This window comes from Jaculus jaculus, chromosome 15 (genome assembly GCF_020740685.1).
Source record: "Jaculus jaculus isolate mJacJac1 chromosome 15, mJacJac1.mat.Y.cur, whole genome shotgun sequence".
Lineage (NCBI taxonomy): Eukaryota > Metazoa > Chordata > Mammalia > Rodentia > Dipodidae > Jaculus > Jaculus jaculus.
Genome location: NC_059116.1, coordinates 46,892,768 through 46,911,069, shown reverse-complemented (window position 1 = coordinate 46,911,069; position 18,302 = coordinate 46,892,768).

Genomic DNA, 18,302 nt, shown 5'->3' with positions numbered 1-18,302 from the left:
ATCTTCCTGTGCAATAAGAGAACATTCTTCAGCCCCTGCTCTATCACTGACATGGCTCCATTTGTTAAGATAGCCATATTGCCTCCATGTGGAATACAGCTGAAAAAAAATAAATAAATACAGTAACCAATCCAGTGCCTTCCCTGATTTCTTCTTCCTTAACATGTAAATACTCTTGAAAAGATAAGAAGGCTATGGCTTATAGGTAAAGCACAGAGAGCGTTATTTTACGAGTCATTCACTGTGGCCAGCAGGTAGAGAGTGGACACCTTGCAGTAAGCTCTTTGGAAGTCCTCACTGTTTTTCCTGTGCAGCCTGATAACTATAAAACTGTATTTCTTTCTTCTTATTTTTTTAAAAAAAATTTCCATAGCACATATGGTGGAATTCTACTATAGGCTCCAGGCTTCCTATTTAACCTCAAAAATGAAGAGAAAGCAATTCAGTAGGTGGTTAAGAATATGTCATAGGCACAGACTCAGCTTAAGGCATTATGAATTTTCTGTGGAGAAAATGCATTTATTCATTCTGCTCTAAGTCAAGATGGCTGAAACCCATTATCTCAAACTTTGAAAAAAAAATCCCCTTTGGGAAGTGAATAGCCTATGAAATATTTCTGTCAAAAATGAAATTTTTAGAGAAAGTGAGGGTCCAGTTGAAGCTGATAGACTAGAGTTTAGACTTGCAATCATCAAAGCTTTCTTTGAGCCTCCAGATAGAAAGGGGCACTGAGAGTTAATGGGTGATATTATCCTAATTATTATTGTATAGCATAAGAAGGCCGATCTATTTCTGTAGAAAATAGAGCTCATATGAGATTCGACAGCATCTGTCACAATAAATGCAAATATATAGAGAATTGACAATGAGCCATGATCTCATAAGTGATTCTATTTTCCATTTGAATGATGACAATGCTGAGTTTCAAGCCCTCATGACAGACACCTTCAGAGTTTTGGGGGGCCTGCACTGGAGACCCTTTCTAAATGAATTTTCAAGTGTCAGTGACTTTCACCTTGGAATTTTATAAACCTTTTTTTGTGTCCCTAGAGATTTTCTGGGCATGTTTTAGCTTAGGTCTGAAACACATTCCCTTCTCAGGCTGTTATTAATTAGTTTTCAGATGTTCAGTTATGGGCTATAAACTTAAGGAAATGCAGATGACATAGTTTTTGCCCCAAATGGAACTTCCAGTCTTATTGGAGGAGTCATAGTTATAGTTATAATTGATAAAATAGCCCTGGCGCAATGCAGGTGATAAGTGCTCAACTCTGCTTAATACAGTCAGTACTATCTACCAACTACCAGACTGAGGGGCTCATCAGGAAGTCCAGGAAGAGGAGGGTATGAGCACTATTACATGGGATGTAAGAAGCTGAGGAAGACAAAGGGGAGAACGGAGACTTGAACAAGTGACTCTACAAAAAATGCAGAGTATTGCAAAAATACGTGTGCATTGGGGTCTCTCAGAATGACCAGATGGGCTGAGAGCTGGGTGGGCTAGGACACCAGAGAAGGCCTAGCTCTGTCTTCCTTGGTCCCTAGGGCCTTCATCTGATTGTTCTGGCTTTCTTTGTGCTACTGAATAGAATGCAATCAGAGCCAGCTCTGCAAAGCACTGAGTTAGGCACTTGTATACTGTTCCAAATAGCTTCAGGTTAGCAGAAGCATGAAGTAGGAGTGGCGTAGGCCAACTTACCATGTGTTTTGTGATGTCTCTTTTTTCTAGAGGGAAGAGAGGTCAAAGTCATGCTCTGGTCATATCCAGTAACATGTTGGCAGTATGTGTCTACTCAAGGCTTGTGAGCAAGTGCTTGTAATATTTTTATTTATTTGAAATGAGAGGGAAAGGATTTGGGCTCTTGCTAGTGAAACTAGTCTTCAGATGCATGCACCATTTTGTGAAACTGGCTTTATGTGGGTACTGGAGAATCAAACCCAGGCTGTCAGGATTTGCAAGCAAGTGCTTTCAAAGAGCCATATCTCCAGTCTATACCCCATGCTTGTAAAATGTTAATTAAATATTAATAAACATCTTCCCTTCTATGACCCTATTAGGTCACAATGCATGTCCACTATCTTTGTTTATTTGCTGGGTGCTTGGTCTCTTGTGTCTGAAGCTATTTCAAGTAGATTAAAAAAAAAAATCTTCCAAAATAACTATACCTTGCTATCTCTAACAGACTTGCTTGTTTTTCACAGTTATTTATAATAATATTTATGACAAAAATAGTTTCAATTTTTTAGCTCTATTGCTTGCTAAGGACTAAGACAAGTATATCATGCTCATTAGCTGATTTAAGTCTGGGCAACCAGATGGAGCATGTTGTCCTGTCTGTGCAGAAGGCAGTTGCCTTTCCTGGGGTCACATAAGTAGCAAGTAGTTCATCACAGACAGAAGAACTGCAAGTGGGGTTTTTTTTTCATACTATACTGCTTTCTCATAGGGGGGACAAAATTAGAGATGATGGGCAAATTAAAATAGTCCAAGTGGGCTATGAAAAATATTGCAATTAGCTATTTCTGATAATCAATAAACTCCATGAACTCCAGTGACTCAGTTTCAATAGGATTGGCAGAGCCGAGCACAGCACAGAGTGTAGATCATCGTGGTAGGATGTTATTGCAAGTGTAACTCAGCTTTAGTCCCTCATCAGACCTTGCTCATTATTGCTCCCTTGCCCTTCAATTCAGTCCAAGAAAATTGGACTCAGCTGAGATGAATGGATATGGCCATTTCCTTGTGTCTGTGAAGGGAATGAGATGGACAAAAATCTAAACTAATAACATCAACCAGAATTATTGAGGGCAAAGACAATGGAAGGGATACTTGACTTAGGAAGGGTCCAGAGGAGCACTAAGATACATTCTAGAGTGCTGGATGGATGGGTTGTCTGAAATAGATGGCAGCAGAGCTGAATCTCTCACAGGGACCTTGTCCATATAAGAGACTAGATAATTGCTTGGAAAAATTTACCTGGAGTTTGGACATACACTCATGTTGCGATTAATTCCACAAGTCCAAATGCCTCTCACTTTTCTGAATATGAACCCTAGGACATCCATTCTATATCCAGATAAACCTTGGCTTGTCCCCTTGGCTAGTCCCCTGGGAAAAGGGGGCAATCCCATGTCTGGGTCATGGCATTCATGAGCTGTGCTTGGAAGGAATATCTGCTGGAGGTTTCACATTGCAACCTTTCTTTCTCCAAGAATGGTAGCTCATTCTGGCAAAGTTCCTTCCTGACCCATTTCTCTCTGTCTGAGGCAGACTCAACAGCTTGTATTTTAAAGGCAGATGAAAAGCTCAAATTAGTGTTTCAAAATTATATACTTACCTCAGATAAGTCTGTCAGTAGATATTATATATAAAAAAAGATTCTGTGAGTAAATATGTTTGGGGAATGCTGGATTCACTGTTAAAGCATTAACAAGAGACTAAGGGCATGGTTTTGTGGGTAAGAGTGCTTGCTATGAAATCATAAAAACCAGAGTTTGATTCTAAATACCTGTGTAAAAAGCAGGGCATGGCCAGGAACATTTGTAACTCAAGCTCTCAGGCAGATAGACACAAAAGAATATAAAGCTTCCAGCTCAGCCAGTCTAATTGAAAAACAGCGAAAGGAAATGGGAGAACATTCCAGGTTTAGGGAGAGACTCTGTCTCAAGGAAAGAAGGTGAAAGACTGATAAAGGAGGATACCTGGTGTCCTCCTCTGGCTTCTGCACATGTACACATGGAGTATGCACCTCTATATATATGTGAAAACACACATACATACACACAGCACACAGCAAACACACACACACACATACACACACACCCATGCACACACGCACCACATACAAAACAAAATACATGAATAAGGGAAACTACACCAACTTCTAAAGAGACCTGGGAAGGTTGAGGCATCATTTATACCAGGATATCTTTATGTTAAGCAACAAGGCACAATGTTAACCTATATTTCATCTGAATGATGATTAAAGGGGGCTTGTTTCATTAGTTTAGGTAGCTTTTCATGTATATAATAATTAACATGACTAGACTTGCTTTTATGTAGGATATTATCTTTACTTTTATTACATTATTATTTTGTTTTGAATCTTTAGGAGAGCACTATAATAGCTGGGATTTCCTAGTTAGATGACCAAGAACACTTCAAGAATATATCAACACTCAGAAATCTTGTTCTTTGGGTACATGTTACAATATGCATTTTAGGGAATCCTTTACAAACACCTGTGTTTCTTATTGTTCAGAAGTTTATTTTTTGCATCATGATTGGCCATAATTCCCCACCGTTATACTCTATCAGCTCAGAAGACTCTTTATTGCCCATTGGTTAGTTTCCTATCTGAGTGAGTACATATGATTCATTGTTTCTAGTTGAAGGGGTTCTCTCTCCTTCTCTCAGAGCCTATTTACTTCTAGAACACCCCATCTACAAATTTCTATTCAGGGATGACATGATTGACATGTGAAAAATGCAAAGAACAATCTATCTTTCCCTGAATTCTTCCTTCACTCCAGATACTTTGTAAAATTCTTACTTAGGTTCACACATACTTCCCCTTCCTTCCAGGGAAGATGTCGTACAATTTCAAAATAGTTCAAGCATATAGACTATACAGTAAACACAGTCTTCTAAAATGGAAGGAGAAAATTTTATTCTTGTAAAGGAAGCTGTTCTGTTTCCTACTCTCTGTTGAAATTATACTAGTTATCAGCAATAAGTTTGAAGGGCATGGTTTGCTTTTGTCAAGAAAAATATTCCTTCTAATTCAGTAATGAATACAAATCAAATGTTCTTACATGTATTTTAGGAAATTTTGAAATATATGTTAAAAAATAAGCAAGACACCTATTAACATCATGCAAGGTTAAGATTGCAGTGTAGCAGTGGAGGACAGTCACAAGTTACTTGTAAGATCCAAGTTTAGGCTAGAGAACAAGGAGTTAGTTTAGATTTAGATTCTGCTGCAAACTTTCTGTATGTTCTGAAAACTCACTTTTTCATTGGTCTTAAATTTGCTATTTTAAAGAAGTTATCATAAAACTGACCCTGTGTCCTTCAGAATGTTGAACAACTTTTAAAGGTTTTCAAATGTTGATGAATGAAATGACAGAGATACAATTTTTTTTTAAAGCAATGGACTTTAAAAGTTGTTGGCGAAAATCATTGCATTGAATAGTTCCATCATAAAAGGAAGAAGGATGAAATTTTGGTTAAGTATCATTTTTTTGTTCATAGTTTAGCCAACAGAAGTTTAATCTTGTGAAAGACATGGCTAAGAATCTAGTAACATATTGAATGTCAATATACAAGTAAAAGAATTTGGCAAGCCAACATTAAACTATTTGTATAATGTGGACATATGACAATAAACAGACAAAATAAAACACCCAATCAGTGACCCAGTCACCAGGTTACTGAAATTTTAATCTCTGCATCTTCAAGTGCATCCATGAAAGCATGACAACAATGGACCTTGACTCTGTCAGTGATGCCTGCTTGATTTGCTTCACGGGTGAACACAGTCAGATTTTGTGTATCTTGGGACTTGTGTTGAGGATGAAACAGAAGGAGGTTATAAATATCTTTCTCCACACTATTTTTCTTTCTATTCATTTGTTCTCCATTAGTGAACTATGCAATTTCAGCTTCAGCCACTGCTGAGGCAATTAAGAAACTTTGCTTGGAGTATGGAGCAATTAACTCCAAAGAAGATGGGATGTGCTACGCTGGGTACAATAGAACGACTGAAAGACGATCTCAAAGGGTGTGGACTACAGTTTTCTTTAGGTCAACTGCCAGAGTTTTATGTGATACAGATCATCCTTCTATTTTTAACTTAAGCAAAAAAGAAGAGATGAGATGAAAAAGACACCATTATTAGTCTTGTCTTACCCTAAAACAAAATGGGACATTGATATTTCTAGAAATAGTACGATTAAAATATTTGCATCGATGTATAAACAAGGACAAGACAATCTGGTTTAGATGAATGATATAATAGGAAAAGCATGAAATGAAACCTGTGAAAAATATAAACAAATAATTATTTGGAGAATTGATAAAAGTAATTCCTTCTGGGAAGTATCAATATGATTTGGTTATGACCTACCTTCCCACCAAGACTTATGTATTCAAGGCTTCTCCTTCAATCTAAGCAATGTTCAGAGGGGGCATTTTGAAAAGTGATTAGATCATGAGAGTTCTGCCATTTTAAATGGATTTGCCTTTCTCTTTGAACAGACCTTTGGAGTGTGTGGAACTGGAGAAGGTGGTACCTGGTTAGAGGAAGTGGATTACTGGGTATGTGTCTTTGAAGAATGTCTTTTACTGTCTCCTCCCCCTGTATGGACACCTTGACCTGAACAAATGTTCTTCCGTACTCTTACCCATACTGTTTTGTTTCATCATGGGTAGAAACTATGAAGTCAGTTAATCCTGGGCTGAAACCTCTGCAATAGAAACCAAAATAAATCCTTCATCCTGCCATATGCCAAGCATTTTGTCTTAGAAATGAAAGTATACAATATATACAGACAGCTTTCAGGTCACTGAGATGAACTTCCAGACTGGGCACACATAAGGAGGAAGGGATTTATTGAAGCTCACAAATCCAGGAGAAGTTCCATGATGACAGAAGAACCTGGTCTGCTTTCAACATCCCTCCCCCCCCCCCAAAAAAAAAGGCACACCACACAGCAGCACACTTCAGGAACTCAAGGTAGAACTCAGGCACTTTGCATATCTTAAATTGGAATTTCAAACCCACCACCACACCTAAGTGCTGGATCCTAAAATCACCCAGTGACACCTCCTCCACCCAGGTAGCTGCAATCTAAATTACAAAGTGTAATAAAATCCTGCATCTATTGGGGGGCACTCATTTAAGCTACCACATGTACTAAACTTGGCAACAGTCATACAGTAGTAGGGATTATTATTCTTCACCAACCTGATTCTAGAAAAAAATGTGAACTGTTCAAACTCCTTGCCACTTCAAAGTGATACAAAGAGAACACTGAAGGACAGTCACCCACTTGAGAGCCTCCATTCTCTGCTGGCTCAGAACTGTCTCACATTGACAATGTGACTCAGCAGACCAACTCTATCTAGTTAGTTGCATGAATTTTACTAATCTCTTTGTAAGTGAAGTTTTAATGGAACACAATTGTGGTCACTCATTTTGATATATTCTATTGCTGCTTTCACACACAATGGCAAATCGTGACTCATGGTTTGTGACAGAAAACGTGTGATCTACTCCGTGGTTAACAGGTTCAGCAGCAACTTTCCGAGTCTGCAAAGACCAGTCTCTGGCACGTATAAAGTTCTCTAAGGCAGTGAGAGATTTAGGATCCTCATGTGTAAATTCCTTTCCCCCTTTTTCCACTACCTCGTTATTGGTTTTGCATTTAATTTTGAGCAAGTTCACTCAAGAAATTTTTAAGTAATTTGTCTAAGTCTGAAGTTTTTCCAGCTCCAAATCTGTCTTAGATTTTAGAGTTTATCATTGTTCTAGGTACCAGAAACATCTGTATATGTAAGTAAAGAATAAGGGTTCTGGAATTTGAGGCCAACTTTTAAGTCAGAATTTTGACGTACTTTCCAATCAAGAAATTTCAACAAATTAGACTTCTTGTCGCATTTTTATAGAAAAGTGCCATGTAACTATGTAACTAGTGTTTACACTACAAACATGGTTACATGCTTTGCCGGCAAAGTAAAGAAATGACTTCCTTTTCCATAGATGTTCCTGGCATTTCATGTGTGTGTGTGTGTGTGTGTGTGTGTGTGTGTGTGTTTTGAGGTAGGGTTTTACTCTATCCCAAGCTGACCTGAAATTCACTCTGGATTCTCAGGGTGGCCTCAAATTCACAGTAATCCTCCTACCTCTGCCTCCTGAGTGCTGGGGTTAAAGGCATGTACCACCACACCAAGCTTCTTATATTCTTTCTCTCTAAAATTCTATACAACTAAACATAATTTCTATGTTTAATTAAGCTAACTCAAGAAATATACTCATAATGAATGCAACATGCTTGACCTATTGTATGTCGATTCTTTCTTTCATAAAATCATGCGTAATGATAGCTGTCATAGTTACTATGAAGATGAAGTAAAGACAGAAATTAAAAAAAAAACCTGAAAGTATTAAAGTGATATAAACATGTGGCTATAATAGCATCTTGCTTAAAAAATATCCTTCACGTCAAACAGCACATAAATGAAATACTTGGAGGTATGGGGAAAGAAGGTAAAAGTAAGTGAAGGGACTGGGTAGATGGTTCATCGGCTAAGAGCACTTCCTGTGCAAGCATAAGGGCATGAAGAGACCTAAGAGACTACTTGAGTTTGATCCTCAGGACCCACATAAACATCTGGATATGGCCACATGTATCTGTAACCACAGCCTCATGGAGGAGCAGAGACTGAAGAATCACTGCAGTACGTGAAAAATAGCAAGCACCAGGATCAATCAACTGTAGTTCTAATGAGACCAGGTAACAAAGCTATGGAGCAGGGCACTCGGCATTCCTTTATGGCCACTGCAGGGCAGGTGAGCCACTGGGCACAAGCAGACATGTGCACATAACACACACACACAAGTGTGTATGAATATCTATATATTTATATATGAATGTATGTATGTATGCATGTAAAATTTTTAAAAAGTGAAGGATTACAGGAGAAAGAGAAAAGAAAGAATAAATACTAGAGAGCTGTTCTGAAGGTAAATTGAAAAGATCATACTAGACCAGTGGTTAGAATGGATCAGAGAGGAGGGACAGCTCCAAAATGGGTATAGAGTCAGCTCTGAACTTAGCCATGAGGGTGACATTTTCCTTTAGTAACTTGTCATTATGGCCTAAACTTACCTGGTTTGGAGTTTCACCACAGGAGTCACCTGGCATTGGTTATGCACTCTACAGGTTGTATAGGTTAACATCCCAGCTGGTGCTTTCAGTCATGTTTCAGTGTCAGCAGTTTTTCCTTCCACTTTCCCTCTCTGGAAGAATGTGTTTCACCTAGACTATTGTCCTCAGCATGTCTTTTAGGCAGGGCTCATCCTTAGTCACTTGTCCAAATGGTTCCATGGCATCCCTGTCAGCATCCCCGCTTTACCTTTGTTTGAGTTACAGCATGCACTTTTAAAGGTAATAAAAGTGTTTGTTCTTGACAAGCTTATTATTCAAAGCTTTTCCATAAGGACTGAGCTCCCTCCACTGATTCTGAATCAATGAGATTTCACAGCATTACCTTGAGTACCTGTTCTACCAGAATACACACTGATATTTAAATCTCATTTAAGGAAGCAATTCAGTGTCTTTTGAGTTTAGAAAGTATAATAAAAATAAATAAATCCCATTCTTTCCATGGCTTACCTTATGGCCTATATGTTAATCACTCTAAAATGTCCACAAGTTTATAGAAAAACAAGTAGTTATTTGAAATCAAAGCTGCTTGACTTCCAGATGGTTCCAAGTGTATCTTAATCTATCTTCAGCAAGTCCCCTAATTCTACAGGAACAAATGGTAGAATGTTATTAAAATGTTAATTAGTTAAATTTAGTCCCAAACTATAAAGAAAACAAAATTGCACCTACGTGAATTTATTTTTACTAACGGGGGAAATTCTGACATATACAGAAATCAGGTCGAGAGGAAGGAGCAATGCATGATGCAAGTTTTAGATTAAAACATCCAGGAGTGTAAAGCTTGAACAAAATTACTGAGATATGTATCTAACCTGTTACATGAAGCTATTTTCAAAATAAGCTAGTTTTAATCTTGTATCATGAATTTTTCCTTTATTCAAATAAAACTACAGAGATAGAGGTGCCAATCAATGACAGAGCACTGCCTTTGATTATATATATATATATATATATATATATATATATATATATATATATATATATATTGCTTTTGGTATCGAAAAGGCATTCAAAGTTTTCTGGAACCTTCAGATCATTTCAAAAACACCATACTTAAGTGAGAAGAACATCTTTCCTGCCTGACACTCCAAAGATTTCCCTACCTTACACATCATGAGAAGAAATCTTTTTATATAACTATAAAAAGTAATTAAAAATAATCAATAAAAAGTCAAACCTCAAGACATGATAACGTGTTAATGACCATCTTAGGAGTGCATCAGGTAATTGTGGAAGATGGGTTGGAAGATTGTAACAGCATACCCAGAGGTGTTTCCCCATTCCCCCACAATGACTGCTACTATCACAACTCATAAACCACCACCACATTAGGGATATCAGCAACTCTACTAAGGAGGACCCTCAGTGGAATGGGGGTAAGGATGAGGGAAAAGATGGCACCAACACATGATGTATCCATAAAAAGCATATTTTTTGTTGTTGTTCATTTTTATTTATTTATTTGAGAGCAACAGGCAGACAGAGAAAGAGGCAGATAGAGAGAGAGTGAGAGAATGGGCACACCAGGACCTCCAGCCACTGCAAATGAACTCCAGAGGCGTAAGCCCCCTTTTACATCTGGCTATCATGGGTCCTGGGGAATCAAGCTTAGAACTTAGGTCCTTAGGTGTCACAGGCAAGTGCTTAACCACTAAGCCATCTCTCCAGCCCGAAAGTAGATTCTTAATAAAAAGAGTATATCAGTTTGCTGAGAACTGAAACTTCCTTTCATTGTGCTGCTGTTGAATAATGACTTACATTTAGGTTTATAATTGGTGTGACTGCTTCATTTTAAACATATGCTTGTACTTGGTTTGGTTAAAAGTAACAAAAATATTTAAACTCATGCACTTAGTTGCCACATACTTACTAATAGTTTTGCTTAAGAGGTGCCAGTGAGAGTTTCTGAGCAGTTTGATGTCACTGGGTTTCAGGAAGATTATCATGTGTAAACTACATAGTGCATTAGCTGGTGTGTATTAACTATCCTGTGGTGAGAGGAATGGGGTTTTTAGAGATGCTGCTTTGGGCCAGAGTATAACTTCTAGTGATATTCAAATTATCCTACAGAAAATAGTGCTACTGTACTTCCATTTGGGGTGAGTTTTGTGGGTATTCTGATATGCCTCTAAATCATGAGAATCATAGGGAAAATCACAAAACCAGTATATGTCCTTGGTAAAGGTCACACTGCTTTTGGCTTAGAGTAATTAGTCAGTATCAGACAGAGCCATATTATGAAGAGTGAGTTGGGAACATTCAGCTATAGTGTGACCATTAGAAGTGACTTCCAATGTATCAGCAAGCTAAAATACTTTGATTTTATTCACCACAATGAACACATTTAGCTCTTAACCATTAGGTATTTAATGGTGGAAGATGGAATCAGTGCAGTATTCTTACAAGACATTCTATTATGCTCAAAATTATTAACTGGCACTTAAAACACATTTGGAAAATTGTCACGGGATTTCGACATCACATTATTTCTATAAAGTGTTGGTCTTTGAGGAACAGGGAAGAGGAGTCATATCTTTCAATCTTTTGTATCTAAATTAAATCTACTATTATTTCCCTCAAGACTGTTGTAACTGAGACATATTGCTGGATGTGTGTAGGCAATGGTTTCAGAGTCCAAATATGGAAATAGGCAAGTTGATTACTTTTTGAACAGGCTGACTTGAATCCTGTTTATTGATTAGGAGAACCTGAGAAAAGGCGACATGTTCAGACAGAATGAAGAGATGGGTTTCTCCTGCTGGGAATGATGGCACTCAGCAACATCCCAATACTTGATATGAGCTAGCTGAAGAGACAGAAAACGAGACAGAAAACGTGTACAGAAGATGAGACTACTAAGAAGAATTTATGGAAGAAGTATGGATATATCTGCATTTGTGCATAGACAAAGCAAAGAAAATAGTATCCAAGGAAGAAGAAAGTTAGGCAACTTCACTGCCCCTACGTATGTTCAATTCTGGCCACGAATTGTTTCAGGAAGTCTCATGACCAGGCAATTCTAGGTTAAGCAGTGGTCTCCATAATAACATGTGCAGGCAGCCTGTAAAGGGCAGAACCTAACCCCATTGTGGAGAAACCCTTGTTCACTCATCAAGGGGCCATTTCCTCCTTCCTTTTTAATAATGCCTCATACTGTTCAAGTATGATGTGATATGAATGGTTGTCTTAGAACATTTATATGTGGGCAGGATATCTGGTTCTGCACAGAGAGCTGTGAGGAAGACTGTTGCAAGAAAGTTATTAGGATGATATTCCCTCTCTGTTAAGAAATGATCATAAACACTGACATAGTTGCCCAATTCATGACTTCATATGGAGTCTTGAGAGGAAATGATTCCTGAAATGGCTATGCTTATCTTGTCACCATGAAAGGAAGGAAGGACAGCATTTCTTGTTCAAGGTTTCGGTGTTCACAGAGTATTCATCACTTTCTGGGCCATCTGCTGAATAAAAGGTGAATTGGCATTTGCTCAAGTCACTATTCAGATGGACACTCTCCCCATTGCTAGCACTCAGTGAGTACTAATCTTTCAATCTACCTCTATCCTTGAGCAGGAATGAAAGTGTTTGAGACATCCTTTTATTCATTCGTTGACTTGTATCTTCAGTCTCACTAATCTGACTTTGCTTTGATGATCCTGTAACTTTTTTTTTTTTTTTTGATATGTGAATAGTCCAGATGAAGCAAAAATGCTATGTTCTAGAACTGTAAGGTTTATTTTTTTGGATGTTAGATAAATTTTATAGATAGGCAGATAGCTAGTTATCTGTAGATAAGATTTCCCCACCCCCCTTAAATTTTTATACAAACCACACTTTTAAGATTTGACCTTCAGTTAACTTTAAATTCATTAGCATGACATTCTAGAACATATCCTTGCATTCTGAACCTAGGCTGTGTGACTAAAGAAATAGAGAACCACACAGTGTCCTATACCAAAGTCTTACAGTGCATTTCCTCTGATGCTATTCACATTTTCAGAAATATAACACCAATGTATTAAGATGGCTTAGTTAGCCAGTTTACTGAGTAGATCTCACTTATGGTGCAGTGGCTTTTCTTTGTTAGTAGCCTGTCATGTTGAATTTCTTCTCTCCCTGCACCACTGTTTGCTTTACCTGGAACCTGGACCCTGTAGAGGATGAGAGCCAACCAGGAAGGAGTTAGGCTGGTGTGCATGAAGTCATCTTTTGAAACTTGGTTCTTACTTGGCATCTGACTGGTCCTCGTTGTGGAACTTCTTTTCATTTATAGGTGAGAAAGGTGATATTGGGCTGGAGATATGGCTTAGTGGTTAAGTGCTTGCCTGTGAAGCCTAAGGACCCCTTTTCAAGGCTCAATTCCCCAGGACCCATGTTAGCCAGATGCACAAGGGGGAACACACATCTGGAGTTCTTCTACAGTGGCTGAAGGCCCTAGCATGCCCATTCTCTCTCTCTCTCTCGATCACATCTTTCTCTCTGTCTGTCACTCTCAAAAAATAAGTAAATAAAAATAAACAAAAATAATTTTAAAGAAAGGTGATATTGAGCCCTTTCATAGAATACTTTAGATCATCTACTGTGCTGGTCTACCCCACATATGATAGTTAATCAGTCAGCATGAACTTAATATGGTCTTTGGCCACCACCTATACAATTACCTGCAGCCATGTGGGGTCCAGAGTCTGTATCCAGGAGGCTCCTCTCATCCAACCCCTTTACTCTGTAGAGTCCATGTTGTCAAGGTCCTCATGTTATTTTGTGAGTCACTTACTCTCATTAAAACGATCACGCAGTTGTCCAGTAGAGTCTATACGAATATATCAGTGTTCTGGTCAGTTATTTTCAATGATTAATGAGCAGTTGGGGATGAAATGGAAAAGGAAGTTTGAGATACCATCATAGAAAACTTTATTGTAACTTGATTCTAAGTTAATTAAAAGGAAATAAAGATGTTTTTTGTAGATATGGAAAGAATAGTATCAGTTGGCTTCTCAACTGTCCCCTTGCCATTAGTAGAACACTCTCAGAGAAAGGTGGGTGCCAGAGTTATAATAAATTTGCTAACTAACTTTCTCTTTCCTTCTTTTGTTTTGCCCATAGAGTTGCCATTTTGTTATAGCTGTATATGATGCTGTATAGACCACCAACTTGACAGAACCTAGAACCACCTGGAGGTGTTACATAGATTAGCATGGCCTCTGAGTCTGTTCTGTGATTATATTGATTAGAGTGATTAAGGTGAGAAGACTCATAATTACTGTGGGCAGCACAAGTTCATGGGCTGGGTTGCTGGACTATGTCAACAAGGGGCAGCTACCACTATTCTAGCTTTCTGTTTCCTCACTGTTGATTTCATGTGAGCAGTTCTACTTCAAGCTCCTGTTATCATGTCTTCCCTGCCATTATTAAGCATAACTTGGAACTATAAGCCAAAATAAAAGCTTCCTCCCTTAAACTGATTTTTATGTAAAACTGATTTTCCCTAGAAAGTTAACTAATACAGTAGTTGATGATATAGTTAAACAGGAAATATTTCATCCAGATTACTGAATTGCCCATTAGAAAGGTTTATTTGAATTAGCAAAATAGAAGTCAGGGAGACTTAATTTTTATGTGAAAAATTCAAGCTCTATCTATACAGACTTTACCTTGGATTCATAGCTCAGAAATCAAAGCAGATGGGACAGCATAGGAGCTGACTAAGTAATTAAAAATGACATGGTTCTAATCCTATCACAAATTTATAATAACTTTGAGTCCTTATGGAAATTACTTTATTTCTCTGAGTGTGGGAGTATCCTGATGAAAGTGATGTCTGCTTTTGCATACAGTGGTAGGTGGTCTATTGGCTAGAACTAATATGCACTGAGCATTTACTATGGGCCATTATCAAACATGCCTTAAGAATCATCTTATATACTTTTCATTCTGTGATAATATTTTAATGTAATACTGCAGATGGAATATTTTATATAAAGTACATAGCAATTACCAAAATAAGCAAAAGCAAAGCCAAATTAAATTCTAGCTCACATTTGAGCCCAGCAAGAACTTTCTATCACTATGTTATACTGCCCTCCCTATATCCGTTTTAGTACATGACAGTCATTCTTTTTTTTTCAAGTCATACATTTATAGCTAGTTTGCTCTGCTTTGCCAACCTACAAGTTTCAGAAAATAATAACTCATGCAAAAAATTATGCTCTGCACCAAAACCTGAGAATTAGCCTTATAAACTTCCTCTGACAGTCTTCATGAAACCATCATGATTTAATCCACTTGTCAAGAAAATTTAAAATATGTAAATGGTCACTATGTATACTTTAAGAAAACTTAAGTTGCTAACGGACAGATTTATTGTGTATGTTTTTCCAATTTTATTGTTTTAAATCCTTTCTCAGACCAAGCCAAATACACTTTAAATGAAACTTGTATTGGTTTTTCCTCCCTTCCTAAATATAAACTAGGTTTTTTTTTTTAAACTTTTTATTTTTCAACCTTAAAACTGACATTAGCTGGGACTAACTCAGTTTTGTATCTTTACTGACAAATCCATATTAATGACAATGTCAATACTGTATTAAACCTGAACTATGGGAATAATTTGTAATCATGCCAAAATTAATAACATTGTGTATCACCTAGAGAACCTCTCTGGAAGCAGAGTGAAATGGTTATTAACTTGGGTTATTATTGCAACATTATGGACATTTAAATAGGCTATAATTCTAGAAATTTAAAGGTCAGTTTGATTTATTCAATTTAGTTTGTCATATGTTTGGAAAACTAATTAAAATCAGAAACAACATGACCATTTTGGATGGCAAGTCAGAATCCTGTATTTTGAGACATCAATGTAACCATTTTCTGTGCGTGGCAGACACTGTGTAGGTCAGAAAATAATGCTTTATTCCTGCCCATGGTTGAAAGTAACAAGCCAGTACTGTGCCTTTTTCCCCATATATAAAAGCTTTATGGATATGGATTTCTTATACCAAAACACTAGATCTCAAATGCTACTCTGACTATAGGCATGGTAGCAGAGAGCATAGAGTGTTTTTTTTTTTTTTAATATAATTTAAAGATCTAAAATGATTCTGGATACCACATGGCTTCTCTCTTCATCTGATTCTCAAATTTATTCTAACTGAAAATGCAATAGTTTTGTTTAAAACTATTTTAATTTAGGAGCAAGTAACATTGCATTGTCTCCTAATGCATCATATTGTGGGCTGTATTTACAATACATGCTTATAAGAAAAGGAACAGTATGGGACATTGAAATCAAAACTAGAAGGAATCCAAGATGGGTGTATGATGATCAATGTATGAAGATATCAGCATAGACACATACTCACACACATAATTGCCTGTATTAGAGTAAATTTGAGATGTGAAAAGTCAGTATTTGCCTATTGTAGACACAGAACATTGCATGTGCCTCTTTTTATCATGAAGTTCCTACTTCTGGTCTGAGAAAGAGCAACTCACACCACCACTATTACTATCAATGGCAAAAAGAAATATGGGAGATGAAATGCCAGTATAATTAAAGGGGCAATACATAAAGAAAATGTGAACAAGGTCTTTGGACCATCATAATGGGTATGGATAAAGGAATGAAATAATGGGTTTAAGACCAACTTTTAAGGCACCCTCAGCATTTAGCTGTCTTACATGACTGTAATTATGAAGCTATATCTTATGGCCAAAGAGCTTCCAAGAAGTCTTTAAATTATTTGGATGACAACTTTATGATCCCTAAAGCAGAAACTTTGGTCACATGTATAACTACATTGACTGCTTGGTGAAGAGAATGGAATGATGGAGGGAAGATAAAAGAGATGGAGAGAGGAACAAGGCTCACTATTATCCTAACCACTGGGGAAAGTAGGAAACTGTGTCCTTTATAAACACAGAATCTCCACAACTTATCTTCATTACTCAAAATAAAAGCATAGCGGCTACTCTGAACTTCATTTGGTATAATGGTTAGATACCCATGTATTTAAATTAATTGCCTTTTGGCTAGAGAGGTGGCTCAGTAGTTAATCACTTGCCTGTGAAGCTTAAGGACCCTGGTTCAAGGCTCGATTCTCCAGGACCCATGTTAGCCAGATGCACAAGGGGGCGCATGCGTCTAGAGTTCATTTGCAGTGGCTGAAAGCCCTGGAACACCCACTCTCTCTCTCTCCCTATCTGCCTCTTTCTCTCTCTGTCACTCTCAAATAAATAAGTAAAAATTAACAATTTTTTAAAGAATATAAAAATAAACATAACTTTATTTATTATTTATCTATTTTGAGAGCTGGAGGTAAAGAAAGAGAGAAAGATCATGATAGAGAAAGATAATGTGCAAGCCAGGACCTCTAGCCACTGTAACTGAACTATGAAATATGCATGTGCCACCTTGTTCATCTAGCTTACATGGGTACTGGGGAATTGAACCTGGGCCCATAGGCTTAGCAGGCAAGTGCCTTAATCACTAAGCCATCTCTCTAGCCCTAAAGCAAACATACTTAATAAGATATTTTGGAAAACAATAACCTAATGTTCAAAAAAAAAAATCAAACAATCTCGGATACCATATACAGCTATGAATTGTGGTAGGGATGCTGGAGAAGATGGTGATGTAATTCTTAGGCCTTACTATCTACTAGAGAAAGTAACTACATATTACCATGAGACTAGAAGCAGGCAAATGGTGATTCTTAGATTTTACCATGTGCATGTGTGTGCAGTGCAGACATTAATATTACTATTACTGTCTGGTTGCCCTCTGAAAGCTTATATTGATAGGAATACATGCCAGCTTGTCAAAAGTGTAAGAATGGAGGGAAAGACAAAAGGACAGCATGCCAAAAACAAAAAGAATTTGACAATCAGGAGAACAGGATCACTTTAAAATTCTTACTAGCCATGTGGGAATTCATGATGAAAAGAGATTTGAGATCAGTCGTGACAAACAATTAGGGTAAAAGTGACTCAAGGGAGAATTTTCACTGGGGAAGCATTTGGCGCTGACACTCTGTGAGACTCCAGAGCACAGCAATTCAGCTCCGGGTCTCTGACCTGCATGACAATGAGGGTCACAATGTGTGCTTGTCTTGCAACACAGAATTCCATGTAATTATCATGAAAAGGTGATCTTGACAGATGCAACACACTTCAATTTCCCTATTATGATTACATTCTCTCAGGCTGAGCCTTTAGTCAGCTATATTAGAATTTATATGTAGTATCACTAGTTTTAAGGCTATAAAATGCATGGATAGGTAAACATTGTCTGTGAATGTAACACATTTTAGAACCAAGTGGTTCACATTCTGAAAAGTTGCATAAAG